Here is a 26,736-nt window from a genome sequence, read left to right as displayed (position 1 = left end):
CGAGATGAAGACAGAAGACAGATCTTGGCGGGCCGCAGCACGCCCTTTTTGTTGACCCCCGATCCCTAGATCCCTAGGTTAGGGATCCCCATACAAGACAATGCGGACCAATGGTGATGTGTACGTTCCTTGATGTGAAGCACCGCCCTCGGGTAGCGACACGCCTTTCAGGTATGTCGGCAGATGCACAGCACACGCACACACACACACCCTTGCCACTCGTCAGGAGCCTGTAGTAGAGGGGAAGAACGGAAGACGCGCGGGCGCCGCGTATCCTTTTGGTGTCTGCCGCGCGCTGCGTTCCCAGGGAGCCTAACAGCACAGATTAACAAGGTTCGTGGAATCACTCCGGGAAGGGTTAATGGCTTGACCATTGCCACTGCCTTCTTCGCTGTGCTGCCGCCGCCACTGGGTCCCATTGTCCGGTCGTCGCCGTCCGGGCTTTCACGCGCACACGCGTTCAGTTGCTTAGGCCGGGGGAAGACCGGCGGCTCCTTAATCCCTTTTGGGGCAGCAACACTCAACGCCGCTCAAAAGCCGCTGTCAGTCAGTGGCCCCCGCGGCGTAGTGTTGGCCTCCTTTCGTTTCCGTCGACAAGCGGTGGGGTGGTCGACCGGCGGGCGACTGACCCGCGCAAACATGGCGCCAGTGAGTCATAACAGCTCCTCCGCCGACGGGAAGATCTCGGACGTTGTGTAGTATCAGCTGCTCGACGGGAGAGATCACAGTAGCAGCATTCTTCCAGCACCATTGAAACCACAAAGACCAACCTCCCCGAACCAGCAAGCGCCGGCAATGAGTTTTCGGCAACCAGGCTGCTCTTTCAAAGGTGCTACAATGCACCTACGCTTTTTTTTTTACATATGGCAACCACACTAATACTCTTGCTCACAGCTAAAAACTTAGACTGAGTTACTTAAAACACTACTCAAAATCACTACAGAAAAACGTTCCTCAACTGAAAACAAAAGAAAGCAAAAGCTAAAAAGCTAAAAGGCTCTGCTTAATGTGTCAACATTGGCGTTGGCGGAACCCTTCTTATACTTCACAGTGAAGTTAAGCTCCTGAAGCGCAAGGCTCCAGCATAGTAGTCGCGGATTCTTTCCCGACATTTGCGACAGCCACGTCAGTGGGCAGTGGTCAGTGACGAAGACAAAAGAAGTTCCGTAAAGGTAGCAGGCCAATTTTTGGGTGGCCCACACAATGCAGGCACTTTCTTTTTCTGATGCACTGTAGGCCTCCTTGCGAACTGAGAGTTTCCTGCTGGCGTACAGCACTGGGCGCTCGTTCCCGTTCTTATCCTCCTGGCAGAGTATTACTCCTAAGCCTCTGTTGCGGGCATCGCATTGCACAATAAAGGGACGATCATAGTTCGGTGCATGCAGTACGGGTGAGCTAACAAGAGCCGCTTTGAGGCCTTGGAAGGCATCCTCCATTTCTGGTTGCGGGAATTCGCTAACCGCCTCTACTTTCAACTCGTCAGGTCGCCTCCTGCCCTGCCCTACCACGCGCCCTAGGTACCGTACTTCGGCGCGAGCTAGCTGGCAGTTAGCCGGCTTCGCTGTCAGTCCAGCGTGTGTCAAACGTCTAAGGACATCGCTAAGATGGTACAGGTGGTCTTCCCATGTATTGTAGTACATCGCAAGGTCGACTAAGTAGGGAACAGCGTATTCTTCAGCCCCCTGCAGAACTCGGTTCATCAGCCTTATCCCGCACTTCTCCAGGAAGCCCGCAGTCGGAACGCTACTGAACACTGAACCGTGGTAGCACTGTATCTCCTTAGGTAAGGCCACTCTAGAAAAAATAGACAGTAGTGCGTTGACTACTTCTACCGAGCTCTGCTCCTTCATTGGGATCGCCTCTGGAAATTTGGCTGGTGGACAAACACCGGTAAGCAAATACCGGTAGCCTGATTTTGTCACTGGGAGTGGTCCCACAACGTCTATTACCAGCCGGCGAGAAGGCTCCGAAATGAGCTGAACAAGCTTAAATGGTGCCTTTCCCTTCTCGTGCGGTTTTCCCACTCTCTGACAGGTGTCACACGCTCTTACGTGGTTCTCAACTTCTTTGAAGCATCCTGGCCAGTAAAACGCCGTTAGGAGCCTATCTTTGGTCTTCCGAGTTCCTAAATGCCCCGACCGACCAACTCCGTGACAGAGATCAACAATGTCATGCCGATACTTAGTCGGAACTACAATCTGGTCAAACGTGCGACCTTTTGCATCCCGGTACTGGCGGTGCAAGATGCCATTTTTGACGGGAAAACTGACATTCCTCCTCGCCACCCCTTCTCTGACTGTGTTCCAAACCTCCTTAAGGCTAGGATCGCTTTTCTGCTGCTCGATGAGCTCGTCTCTTGTCACTTTCTCCCGTACATTGTCTAGTGATTTTGATACAGGCAACACGAGCAGCTCCTCTTCCGATTCCCCTTCAGCTATATCAGCGCGAGTCTCCTCCTCTGACCCTCTCTCTTTTTTTCAGTAGGCGACGGGATAGTAGACTCCTGTGCTGACTCCAGCTGGTGTTGCTGTACTTCCTGTGAAACTCGGTTCTTTCCGCTCTAGTTCGGCTGCTGGCGTGCGTGCTTTAGCTCTAGTCAAAGCTTGGACTGTTCCCTCCTGAAACCTTTTCCCTTGTTCTCTAAGCAGACGGTCGGTCTGATTCGAGAACAAGTAGGAGTACTGCGAGGGCAGCTTGTCTGACACCGCCGCTTCCGTCTCTACTTCTCCGAACGGCCCAGTGACGACTACTCGAGCTACCGGGAGACAAATGCTTCCCTCTTGCAAAACCGGCTTAATCCATGCGCACTTGCCGTTGTAATCTGCTTGTACCAAATAGTCCGGGTGCACCAGATCAATGGTTGCCCCACTGTCTCGTAAGATGCGGCATGGCTTTCCGTTCACAGTTAGGTTAAAAAGGTACGGACTAAGTAGCTCCTCGCTAGTAGCAGAGTCACAAGTATAGGAAAGGGCTGTCCTGGGCCTACGACAGCCTATGGCAATGTGACCGACCTCCTTGCATTTGTAGCAGGTAGGTGGTTGCCGCGCGTCAAAAGGACTCTTTTTGGAAGAAGTCTCCAAAGCCTTTCGCTCCTGTTTGTTTTGTGATCCTTGACTACTTGCAGCGAAGTCCGCCTTTTTCTGTGCCGTCATACCTGCGCCAGCCCCCTGCTTCGTCGTCCAAGGTTTTCCTTTATCTCCCGCTTTTGCGGGAGGAACGTCGTCCCTTTCTCCCCGGCGTGACGCGTACTCATCAGCCAAGTCGGCAGCTGCCTGCACTGTTACTACTCCGGCCCTATCTTGAATCCAGAGCTTCATTGGCTCTGAAAGCTTAGAAAAAAACTGTTCGAGAGCCACTACTTCAAGAGCCTTTTCGAAGTTCCCAAAAGCGCTGGCTCCCTTCATCCATTCTACCAAGTTGACCTTCAACTCGTAGGCAAACTCCGAATACGTGCTGCCCTGCTTCCTGCTAAGATTGCGAAACCGCTGCCGGAACGCATCTGACGAAAGTCGGAACCTCTTTAGAAGGCTATCCTTCACTTTGTCATAATCGTCCGCATCCTCCATCGGAAGCCGCGCGATCACATCCGCTGCTTCACATGGCAGCAAACTTAGCAAGTTTCGAGCCCATGTGCTACGGTCAAGCTTCGCTTTTTCACAGGTTCTCTCGAAGTTCACGAGAAAGAGGCCCACATCTTGCCCTACTTTGAAGGGTTGCATTAGCTTAGATAAATCACAAAGATTTTGTCTTCCTGCTACCTCTACTCCTTGAACCTCAGCCATCTTCCTCACTTCCACCTCCAGGTGCAGCCGTTCTACTTCCAGTTCCTTTTGCTTTAGCTGGCACTCCTGTTGCTCACGCCTGTTCTCACGCTCCTGTTCCTGTTGCTTTTGAATCTCGTTCCACGTTTCTGTAATATCTTCACTGCTCAGATTCAAGCCCTCGATAGCGTGAACAATTGCGTCTTTCTTCATCCCCGAATCTACTTCTGCTCCTAGCTCCTCCCCCAGAATCAGCAGCTGATTCTTCAACAAACGCTTCCAATACATGACAGAAAACTACTGTGGTGCGGCTCACTTTCTACCCAGAAGTTCCGGAAAAAACTGCTTCTGTGGTAGCCTCTACCAGCGAAAAGATTGCACTTCTATCTTAGCAGCCTGGCAACCAAAAAACCAAAGCCAGCGCTCACCAGTTCACAGCTGTCAGTCTCCGTGATCTCGGCGTGTTGTTCATTCTCCGACGTCCAGGCTCAGATCCAACCGCTTGCCATCCAGTTGTTGCGGGTTTGTTGCTAGTTGTAGCGACCGCAGTCTGCTGGTAGCGGGGCCGGTCGCCTTCGCTTCGTCGAGCCAGGACTAGGGGAGAGCTTAGAGCAAACTCAACGGGTTTATTTACATTTTTACAGTGAGTTGTCGAGATGAAGACAGAAGACAGATCTTGGCGGGCCGCAGCACGCCCTTTTTGTTGACCCCCGATCCCTAGTTCCCTAGGTTAGGGATCCCCATACAAAACAATGCGGACCAATGGTGATGTGTACGTTCCTTGCTGTGAAGCACCGCCCTCGGGTAGGGACACGCCTTTCAGGTATGTCGGCAGATGCACAGCACACGCACACACACACACCCTTGCCACTCGTCAGGAGCCTGTAGTAGAGGGGAAGAACGGAAGACGCGCGGGCTCCGCGTATCCTTTTGGTGTCTGCCGCGCGCTGCGATCCCAGGGAGCCTAACAGCACAGATTAACAAGGTTCGTGGAATCACTCCGGGAAGGGTTAATGGCTTGACCATTGCCACTGCCTTCTTCGCTGTGCTGCCGCCGCCTCTGGGTCCCATTGTCCGGTCGTCGCCGTCTGGGCTTTCACGCGCACACGCGTTCAGTTGCTTAGGCCGGGGGAAGACCGGCGGCTCCTTAATCCCTTTTGGGGCAACAACACTCAACGCCGCTCAAAAGCCGCTGTCAATCAGTGGCCCCCGCGGCGTAGTGTTGGCCTCCTTTCGTTTCCGTCGACAAGCGGTGGGGTGGTCGACCGGCGGGCGACTGACCCGCGCAAACATGGCGCCAGTGAGTCATAACAGTAACGTAGAAGAGCACTCGCGTGATGCAGCGTGTAAAAGACACCCTGCCTTGGAGATGTCACACCGGCTGCCGCATTCTCTAGAAGCCACTATGAATAATTGGAGACATGGCTACGAGTGTCACAGTCCTTCCCCGGGCGAATTGCAGGTCTCTTCACCGCCGCCTGGAGTCGATGACGAAGAGGCGGTGGAAGTCTACAATGCTGAGGATGACTTTGCATTCACTACTCGCCCCGAAGAAGACGACGATCTTTTCGATGCATCTGACGACAGTTACTAGCACCACAACTATGCAAGTAAACAATGATACTGAAACTTACATATGTGTTCGGTAATTCTCACCTACAACAGCTTCGCTATTCAAAAATAGCGGGTCAGTGCAAGCTTCCCATTTTTTTTTCAGAACAGCAAACCCAGCCTGCACTAAAAACGCGGTAGGAAAATAAATTCTGGCAAGCTGGCAACGTAATGACAGCACAATAAAAGTTGCACTCAGTCGTGTCGTTTTCGTGCGAGTACGAAACTTCATACCACCAGCGCAAATGTTCGCCTGGCGTGTTCCGGAAGCGACAGTTGCGGACATTAACGAATGGGCGCGGAATAAGCGGAGTTTGCCTGCGCTAAAGCTAAACATAAACAAAATACATTAGTAAAATAGATGTTTATTTTTCTTACCGGAACTGGCCACCGAGATCCGTCGTCCAACATTTACTTTAATTTGGGAGCTGTGGGTGGCGCATGGCTGGCATGCTGCCGTTTTCCATGTAGTACGGATAGGAAAGCCCGTACCCACAAATAAAAACAGAAAACTTTATGCCGCAGGTATAACAATATCTTACAGGATATTCAGTAGCTTTCAACTATACAAAACTAGTTCCATCTTCTTCGGTCCAAAGACAACCAACAGTTTTTTTTTGTTTTTTTTTTACAGAACAACCCAGTTACGGATGTAAGGAACGACATCTCTTAAGCTACAAATTTTAGCCCTAGAATTTATAGTTTAGTTTTTAGAAAGAATAAAAAAAAACTTAACGTCGTGCTGGTGTGTAAAACTATTATGCCTCTGCAACAAATAAAATGTTGATAAAGTATGTTACCGCTTTCAAAAATAACAAACTTTGTCTGCAGGTACACCTTTCAGAACCGCGGAAAACACGACGCTCCAGAAGTTATACGCGATTTTGTCAGGGACGGAATGGCGAGTTTTGTTGTGTGGAACATTGCTGTTGCACCTGTCTTACTTTGTTAGCAAGGAATGAAGTGAGTAAAGTAACCGTGGCCCCGATTCTCGCGCGACACGTTGGACTCCGTCTCGTGGGCCGGTATGGGTCAGTATGGTACCAAAGCAATATTTCGTTTCAGTACCTCAACTAATTTCCGCTCATGTTTGGTCTCTTTTACTTGCTAGTCCTTGGCAGTTTAGAGGAGCTTGTCGAAAGTTCAGAACCGCTCTCGCCGCTGAATTCAAATGCGAATGAAATTCGATTTTTTTTTCCGGAGGAAGCAGGTCAGTAAGTTTATTAAGGTCTTTCGCTGTCCAAATCTTTTTTTGCTTTCTGCCGTCGCCATGTGCTACATTTACATAGACATCGAAGTACATAGCAGCCCACCACCCACGATTTCATTTTTAATTGCGTCCGAATTTTCTGCAATGCCTTATTGCTTCCTACCTAACAGTAGGTTAACGGACCTGTAGTCCTTTTTCACATAAAGTAAGTTGCGCCTGTTTATTTCTTTTTATTTCTTAATGTTCGTTCACTATTTTATCACTCCTGCAGTGTTGAGCTAGATGGAATTAGCCATTTTGATACGTCCCTTAAACCTCCTTCAGGGTTGCCACTAATCCAACAAAAGCATGTAAATGTTGTGAATGTGCTCGGTAACATATTTATTCCATGATAATTGAGCGGCCGCAAACACTTTAAGAAAGAAACGTAGTCGCCACAATGGCTAACGCTTTGTGGCCCAATTGCTTCTTTGCACAATGTACTAAGACATTTCGTTACACGAACAGCTTGTGATAACTCCGTGTCCCGGCCTCCTATATTGAAACTTTTTTTCCCCTCGTCTTTTTCTCAATGCTCCTGTTCTGTTTTGTGCTAGCCAGTAGCCAATATTTTAAAGTTTTATATGACACGCGAAAACGAAGCAGCCCGTCCTGTTGTACCTAAAATTCCCTCAAAAACGCGCAAAATCGGGCGTGCGAAACGGAGAAACCCCAGTACACCAATCCCCGTAAGAACAGTTCAAATCATGCCGAACCAATCTTCCCAGAAACCACTTTGCGACACTGCTCCATTTATACTTGGTATGTTTATTTAAAATGCTACGCACTTCAGCTGCCGTAGAGTGTTTGGCCAGTACTCACGTTTTCCTGCTTTCTCCTCTCTTTCTCCCGTTAGTGCAAGCACGTATCTTCAGGAAGTTTGTATTGTGTTTTTGTTTTCTGTCACGAAAAAAACACTCACACTTTACTTTCCTTTATTGGATGAAGTGATATTGGTAAACCGAAACAATTTTTCATTGGTGTCATCCCGGCAAAGCCTAGTGTCATTTCAAATATGGACGTACTACCCGTCTTAACATTTACTTTTGTTTATCCCACTACGCTATCTTCGATGGGTTCTGCAGGGCTACATAGGTACTATAAAACTACTACAAAAGTACTACAGGCTACAATAGTTCTACATACGTGCAGTACTTTTCTTAGGCCGGGAGGCTATATAGGACAGGTTCATTTACCAGCTAAGTTCCTGTGCACTTGGTTTGAGCAGAAAAGTTTGATTTGAGCAGACATTTCTTGAAGGAAATTAACAATAACAGTGCTTCCATTCCTTATGAGGCTTGGCTAATGGAAGAAATATATGCGAAACAGAGAACTAATAACTAACAAACCCAAAAAAAGATTCGCTGAAGCCCATATTTGTCTGTCACCGTCGACTTTTACAATCGCTATCGTCCCCACCCGAACCAGCGACGTTTGCTCGATAGGTTTTGCTTCTGTGCTGTATAACAGTAGCCAGACACTGTCGATGGATCCGCGTGAGTGGGACTAGAGCTTTAAAGGGGTCCTGAAATACCTTCCGCCGATGCGTGGATGTACATCTAACCAAATAAAGCAATGTATTAGCAATCTCCTCCCGCAAGAATTTTGTTGAAGCGATGAGTATTAGCTGAGAAATCGTAAATCAAAAACCGCGCATTATCGTCGCGCCGCGTTTCCTCTTCCTTTCAACTTACTCTCCGCTGTTGACGGCGAGCGAGCCTTCCCTCCCATGATGCTGCGCTCCTCGGCGGTGACGTACTTTCGCTATTGCGCTGCTCACACAGCCGTCTGCTACGGGCAAGCTTTGTTGACACCATGAATACCGCACTCCGCTCAAGGCTGGAAAAGCGAACGAAAAATCTGGCCCCATGTGTGTGGCGGCCTGGCCTTGCCCTTTCGCGGCGTACGTTGCTGCAGAACTGTGCTATCGGCGGCACGCGACTCTTTATCGGCGGCGAAGTCGCAGCCGCACGGTGCACCCGCTCCCTTGGATGCACAGCGCACTGTTTATCCAAAAAGCGCCGTATCAGATGTGGCCTCGCTGGTGCCGGGTCTTATTTTGTGGCGGTGGTAATTCCTGCCGGCGGCGTGTGAAATAGACATTTTAAACCGATACAGTACCCGTGCACAAAACGCCAGTTCAGCTTGGGGCGACGCGTGGTGGAGAGCGGCAACGTTGGCAAAACATACTCCGCCGCGGCTCTGAGCTTTCTAGCGCTGGAGCGAGCACCATTTCTTTGACAATATCAAACATCAGTTGCCCTGGCAACAAGGCACAAACCGCTCTAGAAGTCAGTTACGGTTGAGTGATCCCGGTTCAGCTTGGGGCCCCAGCTCGCGGCATATGGGCACTGCAGGCATACTACTCACTCCCATTTGGAAGTGCGAGATGCGTTTGGCATTACAGGAGGCGATGGTGTGTGTGTGTTGTGGACGCCTTTGTTTCGCGATGAAATGCGACGTTGTGCTTCTGCGGGTGGATAGTGCTTCCCATGGTCTGGATTATCTTTCTCAAGCGGCGTACGACTCAACCTCGCATGGCGTATGTGCAGTGTGCGTGGGTAAAAGCCATTTCGGCTTGTGCGCCAGAGTTAAGTGACTTGCTGTTCGTCCCCGCAAACCGCGCGCGAGGTGAGTGCCGAATTTACGAGGGGCAGGAGGAGGCAACCCATCGTCTGTCAATCGCGGTTCCGACTTGCAACGCATGTTGTGACGTTGTGTTCGTTCGAAACGCATTTCTGGATTGTTGGGAAATTGAATAAAATGTATGCGTCAAACCAGGGCATTCGGCTCAGGACGTTCTCTGCGATTGCAAGAAAGAGGTACCACGGGGCTTCAACGCTTTCTTTATGGAACGTACTCAAGTAAGAGAATATTCATGTCGGGTTATGGCCCTGTTGCATTCAATACAAACGGTTAAGCGTTTGTTTACACTTGTTTCGTTTGTCGTAAAATGTCCAAGCACTCCGGCACTCCGCTGGCAGATCAGCCGGCGAGCCGACGCTGAGCAGACGACTCATCTCTTTGCCGGAAGTGCGTGAAAAAGCCGCCCAATAGCAGGATGTCTAGCTCATGACGAACATCTGGGAATCGATGATGTAGACATGTGAAGATGGCGGCGTCCAAAAACACGAAGGAAAGGGTGAGAAAAAAGCGACAAACTTTGCAATAAAAGTGTGAGCTTTCCGCTGCGCGTAAAAGAGTAATACTTGACACAGATGATGTTGAAGACCCAATTTAACGATTGCGATAGTCAATTTAGTGTGCTCAAAACGCCTTTCAGGGCCCCTTTAAGGGATTCAAGCACTGATCCCACTGCTGTCAGCCGGGGAATGAATTTCTTAGCGCATCTACGACGCTTCATTTGTTATAAGTAAAAAAGCAAACACACAGACGCGGAAAGGTTCCCATACGGCTATGTTCTCACGCTAGCTCTTTCTAGGCAAACTTGGAGATATCGCTGCTCTTTGCTCTGCTGGGTGTGATTCGCTCTCGAGGGCTGCCGTGCTGCGAGGATTTTTACCTGACCCGTTGTTATTCCTAGCTGCAGCACCGTACTAGGTTCTTGAAAGTGTTCTTCTTCGTCCAGCAGGCTTACATCAGGCGACCTACTTCTGTTCGCGCTTGTGTGTCCGTTCATGGGTGTGCGTGAGTTAAAGTTTCGACAGGCGAATACGCACTTCTACAAACGAAGGAATTTGAACCATCAGCAGATAAATTGGGGCGTAGGATTTGTCAAACGGATGGTCTGCTGTTGACCTACATCGAAGAAGACATGGAGCACGTTTGTGATTTGTACCAATTAGCGCGAATGCTGTGTGTTTTTTATATAGCTCGGAAAGGCGTTTTTGCTTCGAAGTAATTTTATAGGCGATAGGCTCGTATATCACAATGTGTGCTTTTTGCAAAATGACTGGTTATGAATCTTGTGACATTCGTCTTTTTTTATTTTTGATTCACTTATGCCTCCCAAAGAGCACTGACGTTGATTAGATCAATGAGCGAGTTGCCAGCAACGGGTAAACTTAGCTTCATAGGCGTGCCGGTAATTCTTTCGCCCGAGTGGCGCCATTTCACACTGTTCGCGAACAATCAACCAAAGTCACAAAGGTCTGTGTCCTTGAAAAAGTTAAGGACAAGGTACGAGATAACTCACCTAGCGATCCAGTGTCCTCTTGAGTCGTCTAAAGGGGAATACGAGACAGCCCTTCCACGAAGTTCTTTAACTAATGCTGAGCTCTATACCGCATGCACTAAAAATGTCCATCGTCACCAAGCACACCACACGTTGGATGCGAGGGCGACGATGTCAAACCCAAGCCGGTGTTCGAGCTGGATTTGTTCGGATTTTTACAATAACATCACATCTGTTCCTATGTATCCTTTTGCAACACATGGTGGGCAGCGGAAGCACCTAAGGAACCTGGCATATTCGGTAACGAGGCTGATATTTTTGTTTTACGCTGTATAACCAGCCTTGCCCAATGTTCTTCTGTTCAGCAAAGTATTGGCTGCGGGGAGTTTATACAGTACTGGCAGTATTCAAAAGCGTTGCAAAAACACGACGCACCGAAACACAAATGAGACACTGTGGGGTAACTTCCAAAGAAAGTTAGCGCACTGTCTGTCTTCTTTATATTTCGGTCCCTCGTCTTTGTACAGCGCTTTTAAACGTCGGTACCTCCGCTTATTGGTCACTTGTGCGCGCACGTATCAATTCTATTGATTATATCGTCATATGGTGTAACAGCCAAGTACCACTGTCACACACATGTATCCAGTGTTTTAGAATTCAAACACACATCGGAAACGAGGACAATTGAAGAGAATGAAAATGGCTCATATTAGCCGAAATTTACCATCAGAAAGCCGGCTTTAACTAGTATCATGCCCTTATCCGTAACGCTATCTTTGCCACCATCTTCTCTAAAATTTCAATGGAGAGCGGGAAAATTCCTCAACTCACCCGGTAGAACTAATCTGGGCCCCGGCTCATGACAGCCTCGGGGGAAATAAGGCAGCGCACGGCGCCGGTCGCGGACTCAAAATCCGAGCGGACTCCTGCGTCGTTCCCTTCTATGGGGCCTGATCTGCCAAGAATAGACTGATAACTCACCACCACATAGCTACTCATTACCGCCTCGCCCGCAGCAAGTATCCCCCTGCTCATTCTCAACGCCCCCACGCGAAGGAACGCACACGGAGACCCCTCCACACTCACACTCTCCCTTACGCACCGGTACTCCACTACATCCACCACTCGCTCTACCCTTCTTCCAATTCTCCTACATGTGGCACACGCTCCACTTTACTGCACTCCATGTGGGGCTGCATTAATAACCCTTTTTCTCACACTCTCCCTTACGCACCGGTACTCCGCTACATCCACCACTCGCTCTACCCTTCTTCCAATTCTCCTACGTCTGGAACACGTTCCTCTTTACTGCACTTCATGTGGGGCTGCCCTATAACCCTTTTCCTCTGATTTCCACCGACGAGAGTTGGAGGGGCTGCTCGGTAGCTCTGACCTGGGGACACAACTCTCCCTTGTGGACAGGGCTATGCTAGTCACTGCCAGGTTGGAGCCTGCTACCATCCTTGTCCTATTACCTTACCTCGACCAAAAAAATTCTCGATCTCTGTCTCTCTTTCTACACCTTTTCTGGGAGTCAGTAAACTTGAGACACTGGCGACGCTGTACATTGTTTTTGACCGGGAGTTTTGGCCTACGGCGAGGCATGCTTAGGGAAACGAGATAATAGTACACGTTTAGGGCAGTTAAAACCGGTATCATTGTCCCAAAGGGGGATTAGTGAGTAGCCGTCTCAACTTGGCAATCCAAAAGTTCCCATTTTCTTGACAGTTTCCAAGTTATCGCTTGCAATTTTTACTCCCCCAGTAACAGTTATCCTATGCAGTGCGCGCGTGATTCGTGCTATTTCATAACTTCTCTCGGTCATTAAGAGACCCCCACATCTACCTGCAAATTCAGGTGTTATGGCTGCTAGGTACAATTAACCCGCTAATATGCACTTGGTGACACTTGTCGTGTAATATGTGAGTTTTCAATTGTACCATACAAGGAAGAGATCACAGTTTTGTCCGGAAGATTTTTTCATCTTTGGCGCCTAGGAAAGATTGAGCCGATTTTTTCCTGATGTTTACTTAATGATTGCGTTCACTGAACTTTAAAAACGCCTATTGAACACCCAGGATTTCAACATTTTACAAAGTGCACTGGTTGATCGATAATCAAGAAAGACAATTACGGGGGAGGCTGATAATATTTTAAGGAACGCCCAGTTAGACCTTCTGTTGATCATCTGTAGTACTATCTGTTGAACTTTGCGGCCGCTTCTATCACCCTTTGACGACTCCCCTGGACACTACCCTCCGATGATCATTCCACTTGTTCGCATTCGCCAGGAGCCTCTGTTTTCCTCCGTCGGTATACTTCACTCCTCAAAGAGGCTTGTATTGCACGAGCGACAGCGGTCTAACACCCTCCGGCTCCGCTGTTTACCTTCCGGGAGCGCGCTTCCCGGCTCTGGCTAATATTTTGTGTATCTCACGATTTCTGTACCTCACAACGTTCTCCGTGCAACGTACTGATCTAGATCTAAGGATTTCGACCTAAATACCCTGAACTCCAAAGTGACTCCGAAAAGTCCTTACGAAACCCGCTGCCATTCCGGCTGTGATGAAGTGTCCGGGCGCAGCTGCACCACCGATCGAGCATGCCCCCTCCCAAACAAGTGGCTTTGCTGGAGGTGCACTTGACTACGCTTTCGCCAGAGAATACATCGACCAGAGCGGGTGTTCTCGGTGCTCGAAAAACCTGAGCTGCGCTGTTGCACTAGTTGTCAGTTTGCCAGATCTAAGAAGAAACCAGCACATGTAGGGGGCTGCTTTCAATATTCCTGAAGGATGTTGGAGTGCTTCGCACAAACGTTGTGAGAGATGAATATGCAAATTGAGTTAGGATGTATGATACGACAATATTGGTGTACAGGTAGGAGTATAGTACAAATACATCTGAAATAAAAATAGTCCTATAGCTCGCCCAACGTTGCGCTAACGTGAATGCGCTTTTGAAATGAAACTTATTTGTTTTGACTGAAGAAATATGGAAGTAGAGGGGAGACGTCGCGGATGGTGTTTCAATAGGGTGTTTAACATTCCTCCAATGTAAAATGATTTGCACTCTTTTTGTCTATAGCTAACACCCTTGCAGTATACACGGATTTACACCTTTTTGTCGATAACTAACACTCTTACACTCTATGAAAAAAACAATAAAAACTCTTTTAAGCCAGTAGCTACCGACAAAACGCCTTCTGAAAGAGTGCATTTTAGTGTTTTTGCTAAGGTGTCGGGGTGTTCTAAAGACAAAAGACCCCTCAAGTGTGCTTTCCGCTCTTTGTTTGCTCGGGTGTAAAGGTGTTAGTTATAGGCAGTAGATCATTTTATGTTGTAGGCAAGATGTTCTCAACAACCTGAAATGCAACCACGCGCCTGCAAGAAAAAATCCATCCACTGGTCTCGCGAAATTTAGGTTTCAGAAAAATACGTGCTTGACAGGGTCTTGAGCCCTGGACAATTGCCGTACTATAGCACTCACTCTAGCAACTGAGTCTGCCTTGAGGCACATCGGTTGCCTCATGAGGGCAAGGAAGCGGACAACTGAAATCGAACCGTTTCTAATCACATCAATTGAATAAAAGCTCGGTTGGAGCTAAGTTCGCATCCAGTAGAAATTCCGTCGAATTGGGTGTCAACGGTTTCTTTACAAACACTTGCACTACTTGCACATAAAACTGTGGCACATGCAGTGGGAATAGCATCACACGGACGACAACGAGAAGCTATTTTGGCTCACTTGTTAAGCACTGGGTCGTAATTATGGCATCCGTGTGGTGAACTTCCCGTGTTTCTCTTGTACCGGCGCCATAATTTGACCAAAGGTTTTCGCAATTTCAGGCAACTTTGGCCGCAAGTCTTTTCAGAAGCGGTAAGCGATTGTTATGGCGCAAACGTACGATTTCCACCGCAATATTCTTTGTCTCCAGTAGCAATCTTGCAATGCGGGTGAGAATGGCGCGCAAACACTCAAGCAACTCCAATCGTCCCCCTCATCCCCATTTTATATCTATACTCAACAGTTCTTCGCTGTCAAACGATCAGCATTCTCATCCTTTTCGCTGTCTGGCGGTCGCAAGGTTAAACTAAAACGCGTCTACCTGAATCACGACCGGCTTTTTCTATACCTATAAAGACAAGTGCCTGACTGACCGGTTGGCCGACTGACTCATCAACGTCCAGTCAAAACTGGTGGGTCTTGAGACTTGAAATTTCACGAGTACATTTGCGCCATTGCGTAAGGGCTCACTAAGGCGGTATATTCTAAAGTTGCACTGGTAACCGAGGAAAAGGGCAAAATTGGGTGTTCGTAAATTCCTAATTATCTAGGTCACCCGTTCACATATCGAAGCGCTTTTTGCTGATATCTGAATCCTTTCAGAATATATAAAAAGTAGTTTTTGCATTTCGCCCTAACCAACACTATCAAGGTGATTCCTCATCCCGGAAATAAATTGGTGTTCCTAAAGATTCTCCAATTAATCCTTTACTGATTAATTTATCCAATTACTTTTTGCGATCATGTGGTACTCGTGAAAATTCAGAAAACCAGTTTTAAGGATTTCGCCCTGCGACGCCAGTAAAAGTACTAATTTGTTATTGCAAATGATACGCCTGACGAGCCGAAAAGGCCTAACAGGTAATGTCCCACACCAAGCCAAACTGCTGGTTCAAACAGTTTCAGATTTTATGAGCGCGTTGTGATTACGGTGTTGGAGCTCAATATTGCTGAAATTTATAAAAACTACACCACAGAGAGAGTGAAAAGAGGTAAAATAATTTTTCGGATAATAATTTTTATATCGCACGCCATTTGAGATATTGAACTGGTTTTTGTGTGTGTGTGTGGAGATAGGCAACTTACTCCGGTATCTATACACTGTTCTACAACATTTTTCTATGACACCCACCAAATAGAGGCAAGCAGGATTTCAGGAAAATGGCATGTTTTTATACATGCCTCAATAACCACACCGCCCGTTGATATATCCAATTCGTTTTTGATTGCAAACTGTGCCAATACAGTTGCCCAAGAACTAATTTGATGACTTTGTCCTAACATGCGGATAGAACGGCCAGCGAGATTTTTAGTTTTACCTCCCCGTGGAATTGAAATTTAGTTGAGTTTTGCCGTGTTCGCACAGCGCTCGCCATCTGTTGGCACTTTCTTCAACCACCATCTGTTGGCACTTTCTCGCCATCTGTTGGCACTTTCTTCAAAATAACCCAGGCCTGCCAGTCATGAAGAACTTTCAGTGGCAAGTTCGGAAATCCATGTGAGGTGCAACAGTCGGGTCTCCGACTACCGGAGTGAGGCCACCAGCTGTGCTGTTTCAAAAGCCTTGCACCACTAGTACAAGCTGCGCCATTATTTTAACTAATGCAATTAACGCGCGTCTCTCGTGCAACAGTTTATAGGAAAGGGGCGCTGACCCGATGAGGATGCCAGCTGCGCTATAAAGCGATCTTGCAGTTTGCTTCCCCACAGCGCACCCGATTCAGATATCCGTGCTACCAAGGCTGTTTATTCACAGAAAGATGATGTCGAGAGTAAAGTTTGACGCAAAAGCTCCGTCAGCGCAGTGGTATCCCGCAAAACAGGCATGACGTACTGCACAGCCCTAGCGTGCATCCGATTTCAGAGTCCAATGGTATTGACACTGCTTGCATTCGCGGAATTTCTCTGGTAACGGTGGGCCACTAAAGAGCATTGCGGTAAATGTGAACCACAGGATCATCTTAGGATGTACGGTGTAAGCTCCTTGCCAGACCTACAGCGGCAGGACATGTGGGGGCATCTCTTGGCGCGTCTTGCACACACGCGACACGATCGCAAGCATTGACAAATGCCATGTAATAATCACATCTGAGTTCTAAAAAGTAGGAGTTTTTTTAAATGACATTCTAAATGGAGCGTGTCTCAAAATTGGCTATAGCATTCTTTTTTTTTTCCGCTGAGCCTCACCCTGAAGTATTAAACCCCTTCAGATTGCACAAATAGCAGCAAGGTTGTTTTTCCTTTGTGTAAAAAACAGTGTGCGAGTGTCTGTGTGGACACAAACAAAATAACTACACCGAAGGATTTTTTTTTTGCTGCCTAAATGTAAAATTCATGCGCCATTAGTATGCTTGGAGCTATTTTTCTTATCATGGTTTCTTTGCAGCATCTGTCGTAGCTGAGATAACGAATAGGAAGCTCTTTTCTGCTTTGGCAAATAATGAAGCCACGACTATGCTTTTTGGCGGTATTACAGACATTGTGTTATCTTTCGACCTGCTTTTAATGCACGTTGAAGCGAGGCCTTCAAACGACAACTGAGAACAATTTACTCGTCTCTACGCTTACGTAGAAAACAGCTTCTTGCGCTAAATGTGAAAGATTCGAGACTGTGCGCAAAAAAATCCACGCGAAAAATACCCCATAAAAAAGCAAAGCCATTCTTGATAATCCGTTGCGAGTAACCCACCTGGTTTTCTTTTTTTGAGAATATCTTCCACCGGAAAGCCACGGTATTAAAGGGCAACAGAACTCAAATTTCGCTTCAGCCGAATCAATTGTGACTGTACTGCACCACCAAACCAACTGGAACATGACTGGTAGCCCCACAAAACTCCTTGTTAATCAGTGGAAATGCTTAAAAAGCTCCGTCGAAAACGATGCTGCACCTGGCGGGGGATCGACGAACGAACCGACACGAAGCAGAAGTGACATGCCGGCCGGCCGGCTATTCGCCCCTCCGGCTAGCCAGGATAACCGGTCGAGCGCCGGTGGGAGTAGCGTCACTAAATAAGCTACGCTTAAGAGTACCGCCCCCTCGTGCACGCGGAAGCGTCTGGGGGCCATTTTGTTTCTGGCTTGCAGTGTTGCCATCTCTCCCAACTTAACCGCCGCCGGTTGTGACGGGCAGAGTGTGATCGGCCGGTCTAGCGTCCGCGCAGCAGAGAGAGAGAGAGAGAGGAGAGGCTCACAAAAACAAAATGGCTGCGCCCCCATGTAAACAAATATCTCGGGGCGCCGACCGACCAATGAAAATCCTGGCGGCACATAACAATGAGAGAAAAGAGTGCCGATACTCTGAGCTCTTCTCCGAGAGCTCCCGTGCGCGCAAAGTCCTTGCGCACAGCTTTGCTCCGGCCGGCCGTCTGTTCGCTCGCCTGCTGCAAATACACTTCAGCTTGGCCGTAATGGCCGCGCTTTCCTCAACGTCGGTTTCAAAACCGTCCATTTTTGCTGCTGGTTTGCGCCGTGCCCGCATGAATTTCAGCTGTCATATTTTGTATTTCGCAGTCTTTTTAGGCAGTCTATGCGAAAAGGGGGTTATCAAGAGGTCAAAATTTTCAGTGCAGTTGGCCTCTAATTATAACGTTTTGTTAAGAAATATCCGGCCTAGTCAGAAAAAATGACCCAATTAGACATTCGAGAACAACGCACAGTCGACTCAGGCCTTTTTATTACTTTTTCTTGAAGTTGAAGGAAATATAGAGCGGCCTTTTGGTGTAATGAAGAATCTTGCCTTTTTCCGAAGCGGTACAAATTTTCTTTAATGTACGGCGGAAATTGAGCGATTCAACTGCCGCGAGCATTTTTGCGACCCAGTTTATTAAAGAAGACAAATATTACTGGTTTCCTCGTTTTTTTTTATTTTCTTTGCTCATGTAGCCATTCCATCATGAAACTATATTTTCCAAATGTCAGTCTCTGAAAGTAATCAGTCTTGCGCTCCCCCTGGCACTATAGCGAAGTATTCCCCTAGCGAAGTATTCACTAAGAATTCCCCTGGCACTATAGCGAAGTGACATGAAAAAAGAACTTCGCAATGCTAACCAAATTTATTCTGTCAGTAAGGAGAGTTATTGACAACCGGTGCGTTTAATCAGGGGGAAGTTAGAGATCAAGATCAGAAAAAATTCCGCTCTTGGAGATTCAGCTCAAAAAGTTCATTCCGCGTCTGCTCGCTTATGGGTATGATTTCGGTACTCACCTCTCATTCTCCAGGACGTCCAGAAGGCTGAACGCATGCAGCTGGGCCGGCGGTGAGCGCAGACACTCGCTTCATTACTGAACCATTGACTCGAGAAAAGCGTCTGCCCTTTCTTATTCATTTCCTTATTTTCATCATTCGGCCCTCTTTACTCATTTGGCAAAGAACGCGAGGACCTGAATAGTCTAAGTGCTCACCAGTAAATGTGTAATTACGGGCATTTATGCGCTACCTTTCCAGTAGCTGGCATTACGCATATAATGTAAACATTTGTCGTTATATTAAAGGCTTTCTCGGAACGAAAATGAAAGCGACCTTCACTTTTTTTGTATTCCGTGTCGCAGTTGTCTTGTAATGCAGCTTTCATAGATGCACTTGCTTCGGCAAGTTTCGCATAATCCCTTCGTATACCATTTAGTCTTCCCGGAGCTCTGATCCCCTAAAGCTGTAAGATTACCATTTTGACTCCATTTCTTACGCACATCTGTACACTTCAGTGGTGAACCTTACAGCTCAGTTTTGCCACCCTAGTTCTTCACACCGCCTGTGAAGATGGTACTAAAACAGGGTGCAACATAGAAAGCTTGGGAGGATACTAAAACGTCCCCGCGATGCTCTCAAGACTGCTCAAGGCTGCGTCAACACTGTCGTTCGAGAAATCTAAATTCAGTGCGACCACTGGCAATTCAATACAGTGCAAGAAAGCATGCAAAGACAGGTGGCACGCTTGCGAATCAAAACCGCTCAATGACTGTGCCCAGCTTGCATTCCTTTGTGATGACTGGCACATGAGATGAGCCCAAGACGTCATCAAACAAACAGGGAGAGACGGTGCACTGATATTGCGACGCAGAAATGCATTAGACCTAGCGGTGTTATCGGAGAACCTTGTTTACCGCACACAATGTTTGCACTACCCACAGACATGGAGCTGAACTCCTCCAATCATAACAAGGTGTTCGAGAGATTGCACTCTACTAGTGCACGTGGAAAGAGGTGGGCTTGCACAAATACGAAGCCTCGCCACTAACCGAACCGGCAGCCACATATAATTAACTTTGGCCTCGTGAGTAATATCTGCCTGCGCAGAAAAACGCGCATAGCTCAACGACACAGTGAGCAACAGAAGCAAAGTAGGAGGAAGGAAGAGAGAAAACAGATGAACAAAGCAATGAGAAGGCACCGGAGGTGCAGACTAAGGGTGACTCAAGAGAGAAAAAGCAATAGATCCTGACAAGAGCTAGAGGGTAAAGAAAAAATTTGTAAAAAATCTTAAGAAGGGACCTAACTTAAATGAGGCTGAAAAAGATCGAAAAATTAAAAGACCGGTAGAACATAAAGAAGCTGGAGAAGGCGATTGCATAGAAGCCAAATAACTCTTCAGTGGTATTGATGCAGATTATGGGAAGGAGAGAGAGTTGTTGCTAAGACAAAGAGAGGTAGCGGGGATTCTGGTAGTTCTTGACGCGCTGCTTTACACTGGACAAAAAATAGGACGAGTGCAGAGTAAAAAGCGCACCTAGCCTATTCACTCTCTTATTAAAAACCCCGGTAATAAAAACTGTATTCCCTATTAGCCCTCTTGTCACTCACTTACCAATATTAAAGGAGCACTGATATGAAAATTTTGTGTTACGCTTTTATTTCTTTTATCGATGCTTAATGGTCTGGAGAAACTGAAACAGCACTTCAAATACTTCAGAGCGCGATAGTTAATTCAATTGAACGGCCTCAAAATTGTTTGTTTCAAATTCCCGCGCTTTCATCCCGAACAGCGCATACTACAGAATCCCGGCCTGACTTCACCGGCGCCCGCTTGAGAGTGTGCTGCGCCCGCTCGCCGCTCGTGGGGCCGCGTGCGTGAAGTGATGTCACGAGTTTTTGACGAGCGCTGTCGCGTCACTTCTTTTGGCTTCACGGGGTGATGTCACGCTGATGTGCATTTGCTGAGTGCCGCTCTGCGCGCTGCTCCGTCGGCGCGATAAATGAGATCCAATTGGACTATGTTCTTCGCGTCGCAGGCCGCTCATATTTCAGCCAGGGTATCCTATTGAGTGAAGGAAGCGAACTGTGCAATAATATTAACGCCGAAAATTGGTGCCAGTGCTCCTGTAAGAGCATAAATAAACAGGGGGAAGGATACTGATAAAGATCATGACAATGATAATTATGATTACGGTTAGGAGGAGGACAGATAGTAGGCAGACCAGTAAAAGGTGGAAGATGAAAAAGTACTCCTATACGTTATGCAAAATGATTACTTACCATGCTGTAATGGGCTGAGCTTGTTTTGTTTTATGAACCAAAGCGGAAGTTAACTGCAGAGACCCCGCTTTTAGCAGTGCTTCTTCAGATGTCGAGTGTTTTTCTTAAGACTCGTGTTGATCTTTATGCTTACCCTTCATCCTGATAATTCCTGGGCAGTTTTCAATGGCTAGACTTTTTCAGGTCAAATATTGACCACCATCAGGACTCTCAGCTCGCATTTGGTGGTTAGAACGACTATTAATTCGATGTGCCACTTGTCTACCTGCCTCACCGCACAGTACGATACCTGTCACAGAACCCCTTCATACCAACGGGAAGCAATCTCTAGGTCAAACACGTGTCTTGTGGATGGCCCAACGGCACGTGTTATCTCAAGCCCCCGGTCACGTCCCGCAAGTCAGTGTTCATCCTCGCCGACCTTGGCTGAGAGCTTCGTGTGCGCCCAGAGCTACGTCGACGGGCGAAGGCCTTCCCAGATTTATCCGCGCAGACCAACAAGTCGTGATAGTGTGTGAGTGCACGTCCACTGGCAGCCGCAATACAGGGAAGCACCGCGTTAGCCGTCACCTGCAAGGCATGAAATGCCTAAGTCGTCCCCCGTCAACCGATGGCTGACGGTGGGGCAGTATCTGGTTATTAGGTTGAGTCGATAAACGTGCAATGCAAAATAAGAAACCGTCTGTGAGTAAAACAACGTTAACAAAGGCAAGACAGCACTAAGCGCCACTTTTCGGTTAGGTGTGGGTGTGTGCATTAGCGTATATCACGCCGTGTTTTCTCTTCCTTTCGGTGAATAGGCAGACGGTTGAAAAATGGCTTCCCCGTCACGCATGGCCTTCCTACGGATCCAGATTGAGGGGAAACCCCTCACACTCACTCGTAGTGACATGGCGAGGGCGCTTTTTAAGCGGTGTACGTCGGGAGTGTAAGGGAAAGGGCGATCTTTCCACGTGGGGCACAAAGGCAACTGCCGGGGGTAGCGTGAAAAATTAAAGCACCCATTGCAGCGCGGCAGTCATTCCCATCAAGTATGTTGGTGCAGTACTTGGAGCCGAGGTCAGATTAGCCCTTACTTGTCTAATATAATAAGGACCGCGTTGGCTATCAAGAAGTGGAGTGAGTAAAGCTGATGGCGTGGTGCCGAAGGTTGCCGTTCTTGGGCTCTTATATTATCGCTGTAAACCCCTTATGAGAAGGGAGCGGAGGAGAAAGAGAAGGAGGAGGAGACAATAGGTGGGAACGCACACAACTTAATTAGACATGCAGCCCTGTTCGCTGTTATGGTTTGAGAGAAAGGGAGTTTAGAAGAGAACTCGCTGTACATAAATTGCCCGCAACAATGAAAAAAGAAGCACAAGGTAAACGTTACAGCAAAATATGGTTGCGTTATTAACTCTTTCTTAACGAGTGTAGAGTGGAAACTCTTTTTCCAATTCGGTAACATAAAATATGGGAGGATTGAGGGAGGAAAGAAATCCGCAATCTGTGTAATTCTCGTTAGGTAGTTTCAGTATGCTAATGACGCTAACCTCTACGCGGCTGATGCGGACGATGATAATCAATTATGATGACCTGCAAAGAAATATCACACATTACAACTTTGTTAGTGTAACAGGATAGCTGTTAGAAATTAGTAACGTTATTTTACACCGAGTAGACTCTGCGTTTCCTTTTTGGTGTCTACGAGGGCAGGCTATGACAACACGAACATTCTTTTGTGTTTTGGTTTACCAGTCTGTATTGACAGAGAGAAATTAAAAACCAATTTATTGGTGCTAGGTGAGATTAAACTTTCATTGTACACAATTTGATGGCCTCTCTTCTCATTCTGAGAAGTCTTAGAGTGTAAGACTTACTTATCACCAGCTCAAACCTGAAAAGCACCCTTTGGTGATGTTCGTGATGATGTTCTAATAGAACAACAAAACCGTATGTTTTTAACAACGGGCAAGAACTCTAAGGCCTTCCTTTGTCTTTCTCGTACTGCAACTGAAGGAAATTTCACAACAAAATAATTTTTTTCTTCAACAAAATTTGCCTATTATTATCTTGAAAGTACAATAGAATCTCAATAAACGGAAATCGCATAAACGGAACAGTAGCCTTTAAGTTGGCTGGTTTTGTATTCAGATAATGTAAAAGACCTCTCGGTAATCGGAGCTAAAATTCCCGTGTCACCGTGTAAACGGAACCAGAAATAGAACTTCTTGTGAAATTCATTGGCATGAGAATCAGCTTTTTACGCTTCCGGGTGTTTTTTTTTTTTTTTTCCTCCGCGTTTCTTTTTTTTTTTTTTTAGCCTCGTTGGCCTCGTAAGCCTCGTCTCGTTTGTGGTCAGCCGTGTTAGCGCAACGAATGCTTCAAGACGTCGAGGTTACAGGGCTCAGATCCTGCCGCCTCGTTCGTGCCATCGTGGTGCTATTCACGATTCATTACCGCGCTGCCGTCTTCTAAATTCGGTGGCTCGTAAGAAATCGCGAAATTGAGGCCTCTAGCCTCTGTGAAGATGCAGTTGCAAGGACTCAAACAAAAATATTTGATACATTTTGTAGTGCGCAGAGGCTCTATATTGGCACATCAACCTTGATGGATTGATTGTAGGGTTTAACGCGCCGACGCAACGCTGACGATGAGGCGCGCCGTAGTGGAGGGCTACGGATTAATTTCCACCACCTGGGAATCTTTAACGTGCACCGAAATCGCGTACACACGGGAGTTTTTTCGCTTGGAAAATCAACTTTGTGAATGCTGCACGTAAACCCCTTCTAGTTTTCTTGCTTTCTGAAAAACTATCAGATACAGTCGCGTTCTAGTGCTTAGATTTCCATAAAACGATATTAAGAGTGTGTACGCACATAAATTTGCACTTTCACACGTCTATCTCAGTAAACAGAACTCTCGTTAAACGGAACTCATTTTTTCGGTCCCTTGAAGTTCCGTTTATCGATAGTCTACTGTAATACATTTCCGTCCGGCATTGTCGTAGTGTAACCCGGCTGAATAATTCCGACTGAGCGCGAAAGCCAGAGAACTGTCGATCGTCCATCAAGGGTGGCGATCGCAAGCATTGACGTCACGAACACGTGCTCTCGGCAGATCCCACAAAAATGCCCTACAGGACGAGGGGCACACGAGGGGCACAGGGGCACAGCCTTTCCCTCCGGAGAGGCCGGCAGAAGGCAATGATATTAAGGGCGAAGAAACCCCTTCGATAAGAATAGCGGAGCCGGGTAAATGTCCTTAGTGGATAAGCAAAGTTACGACATGGGAGGGAACGAGTCAGCCCTTTGTAAGGCTTCGTTTATTCCGAGAACCCAGGGACAGCCGTAAAAGCAACGCCATATTTGGGGCCAAAGAAAAAATGTTATAGGGAAAGAGATAGTCCGCCGTAACCCACTTATCGCAATGGAAGAGACTCGCTCTCGTGCGGTGTTGAGACTGGGGGCTAAGAGAATTTCCAGGAGAAAGAAATAAGCGTGGGAGTGACCAGGCGGAGCCAAGAGCGAATGACATGGACGACGGGCATGTGACGGCGTTTCCAAATAGGATACGTCGGCGCCGGTCTGCCGCATGCAGCGCGATGCCTTCGTCTCTTAGAGACAGTGAAGGCCAGCTGGTCGAAGCCTTGGATTCTGCGGTCAAGTGCAAGACTGCTGATGTAGGTATTTGAATGAAAGTAAGAAGCCGTATTATAATTTCACGTACCGCTGTCTAAGTTACCCAACCGTCGTTAAATTTTGGGGAACTAAAAGACAGGGACCGAAGAATAAATATTGAGCCAAGGGGTTAACAATTACTGAGGTGTGTATTTTTACATTCTCACTTCAAGAGCTATGATGGAATACGCGTCCTATGTTTTATTAGTAGTGTTCTGCATTTGTATTATTTATCATGTTTTTGTTTTTTATGCTATTACAACTTGCACACAGGCAGGAGCCCACGTGTAGCTATTATAGCAGGCAATAAAGAGTATTGTTCTTCAATGTTTAATGGTGTTTAAATAGTTTAATGTATTGTCCGCTGCACCAATATCTACGGTGCTGAAATTGCAAACTATAGCAGAAACATTTGGAGCGTATGACTTTTTCAAATGCTGTATTTAAATTTACTTGGTTTTAGACATAGCCACAGATTTGATTCAAGGTTTCAATTGTGGATGTCTTCGAATATTCGGACGTCCTACAAATATTCCGAATCACACCGACATCTCAACCCTCTTTTGGTGGCTTGGCGACATCCTCTGACCCCCAATCATTCGCTCGAAAGAATGATGCGACTACCTGACGTAGCTGAGCTTGGAAGTTCATAGAAGTTCAAATAAAGGTTTCAATGCCGCTTGTTTTTATTAGGACTTACGTTGCTCAAACTTAACCAAGGTTCTACACAAAATCGCATAATTACACGCTTTGCGTAAGAATTGTACAGCGAGGAAGTTTGGTATTCAACTCGATTTTCAAGGCTGCTGTTTTCAGACATTGGAATTTGATTAGATTGAAACAAATTTCAAACCGCGTGTACAAAGATTACATGAAACAATAAAACACTGCGTAAAAAAGCATTAAGATAACAACTACAACAACTTTATAAGCAGCCTACATATTTCTGCCAACAAATGGTCCATTCTCTGCGTGAGTGCGCGCTATATTTAATAGGAAGTGCGTACAGCTACGTGCTGAAATGTACACGTGCGCTTGTTAAATGTTTTCAGTCGCAACAGTGACGGGTACATATTTATTAGTGTGAGTTGTCACCGTTTTCAAAAAATTCGGGTGCTGCCGGGAAGGCGGGGTCGTCAGCTCTGTCGAGGAATCTAGTCCATCTACTCCACTGATCACCAGTGGCAGGGGGGTGGCCTTCAGGTGCGCCGCTTTCCCCGAAAGTCGGTTGCTGACAAAAGTCGGTTGCGGGGAACCGACCCCCCAATTTAAAGGGAGAGCCACTAATCATCATCATCATCGCAGCAGAAAAAACGAGACAGAGCCTTTAATAAAAAACAAAAACAAGGAGAGGTTTATATTTCATACTGTGAGGAACAGTAGAAGCACGAGCACATTAACAAATGCGAGAGGAAACTGATTGTACTAATACGAGAAAGACAAATACTACAGAAATGATACAAAGGAGGAGAGCGAACAAAGAATGCTGCAAAGTAGAGGAGTTAACTAAAACCTAAACAGTTCGACGCACACGTAAAGCATGAAAGTCCCATGATATCCAACGACCACGCCGATGATACACCGCTGTCTCGGGGCGAAGTGGCTTTTTGCGAAGGGTTGCTTCGGTGTTGGCTAGGTTTTCCGATGACAAAATTGTAGATTCGGGAATTCGGGAGCACGTTGGAGTCTTCAAAGACGCGGGTCGCCAATGACATTGCACGCGCATAAAAAAGCCACTGGGCCATCAAGACATTCTGACGTGACGGGTGCTCCTTTTACTTTCGCGCTAACGCAGAGGAAGAGAAACAACAAATAAAGCCCCCGGTGCAGTCGGGCTGCCTATCCTACTTCTTTCCCCATTCAAGAACGGTCGGAGCGATTCGACACTGGTAAAGCTATGCCGCCTTCTAGAATACCCTCAAAGTTTCTGGTCACAACAAAGCGGTGGTTATTTCCTTGCTGGCGAGCCAGCGGCCGGATGATGAACCATAGGTGCTTCAAATAAGAACGTTCTGGAGGCCTCTCGGGGTGATAGAACAAAACATCAAAAGAATCGAGCGACTCTGCAA

This window comes from Haemaphysalis longicornis, unplaced genomic scaffold (genome assembly GCF_048455015.1).
Source record: "Haemaphysalis longicornis isolate Haplotype H1 unplaced genomic scaffold, Haemaphysalis longicornis Haplotype H1 scaffold_5, whole genome shotgun sequence".
Taxonomy (NCBI): Eukaryota; Metazoa; Arthropoda; class Arachnida; order Ixodida; family Ixodidae; genus Haemaphysalis; species Haemaphysalis longicornis.
This window is presented reverse-complemented; position numbering follows the sequence as displayed.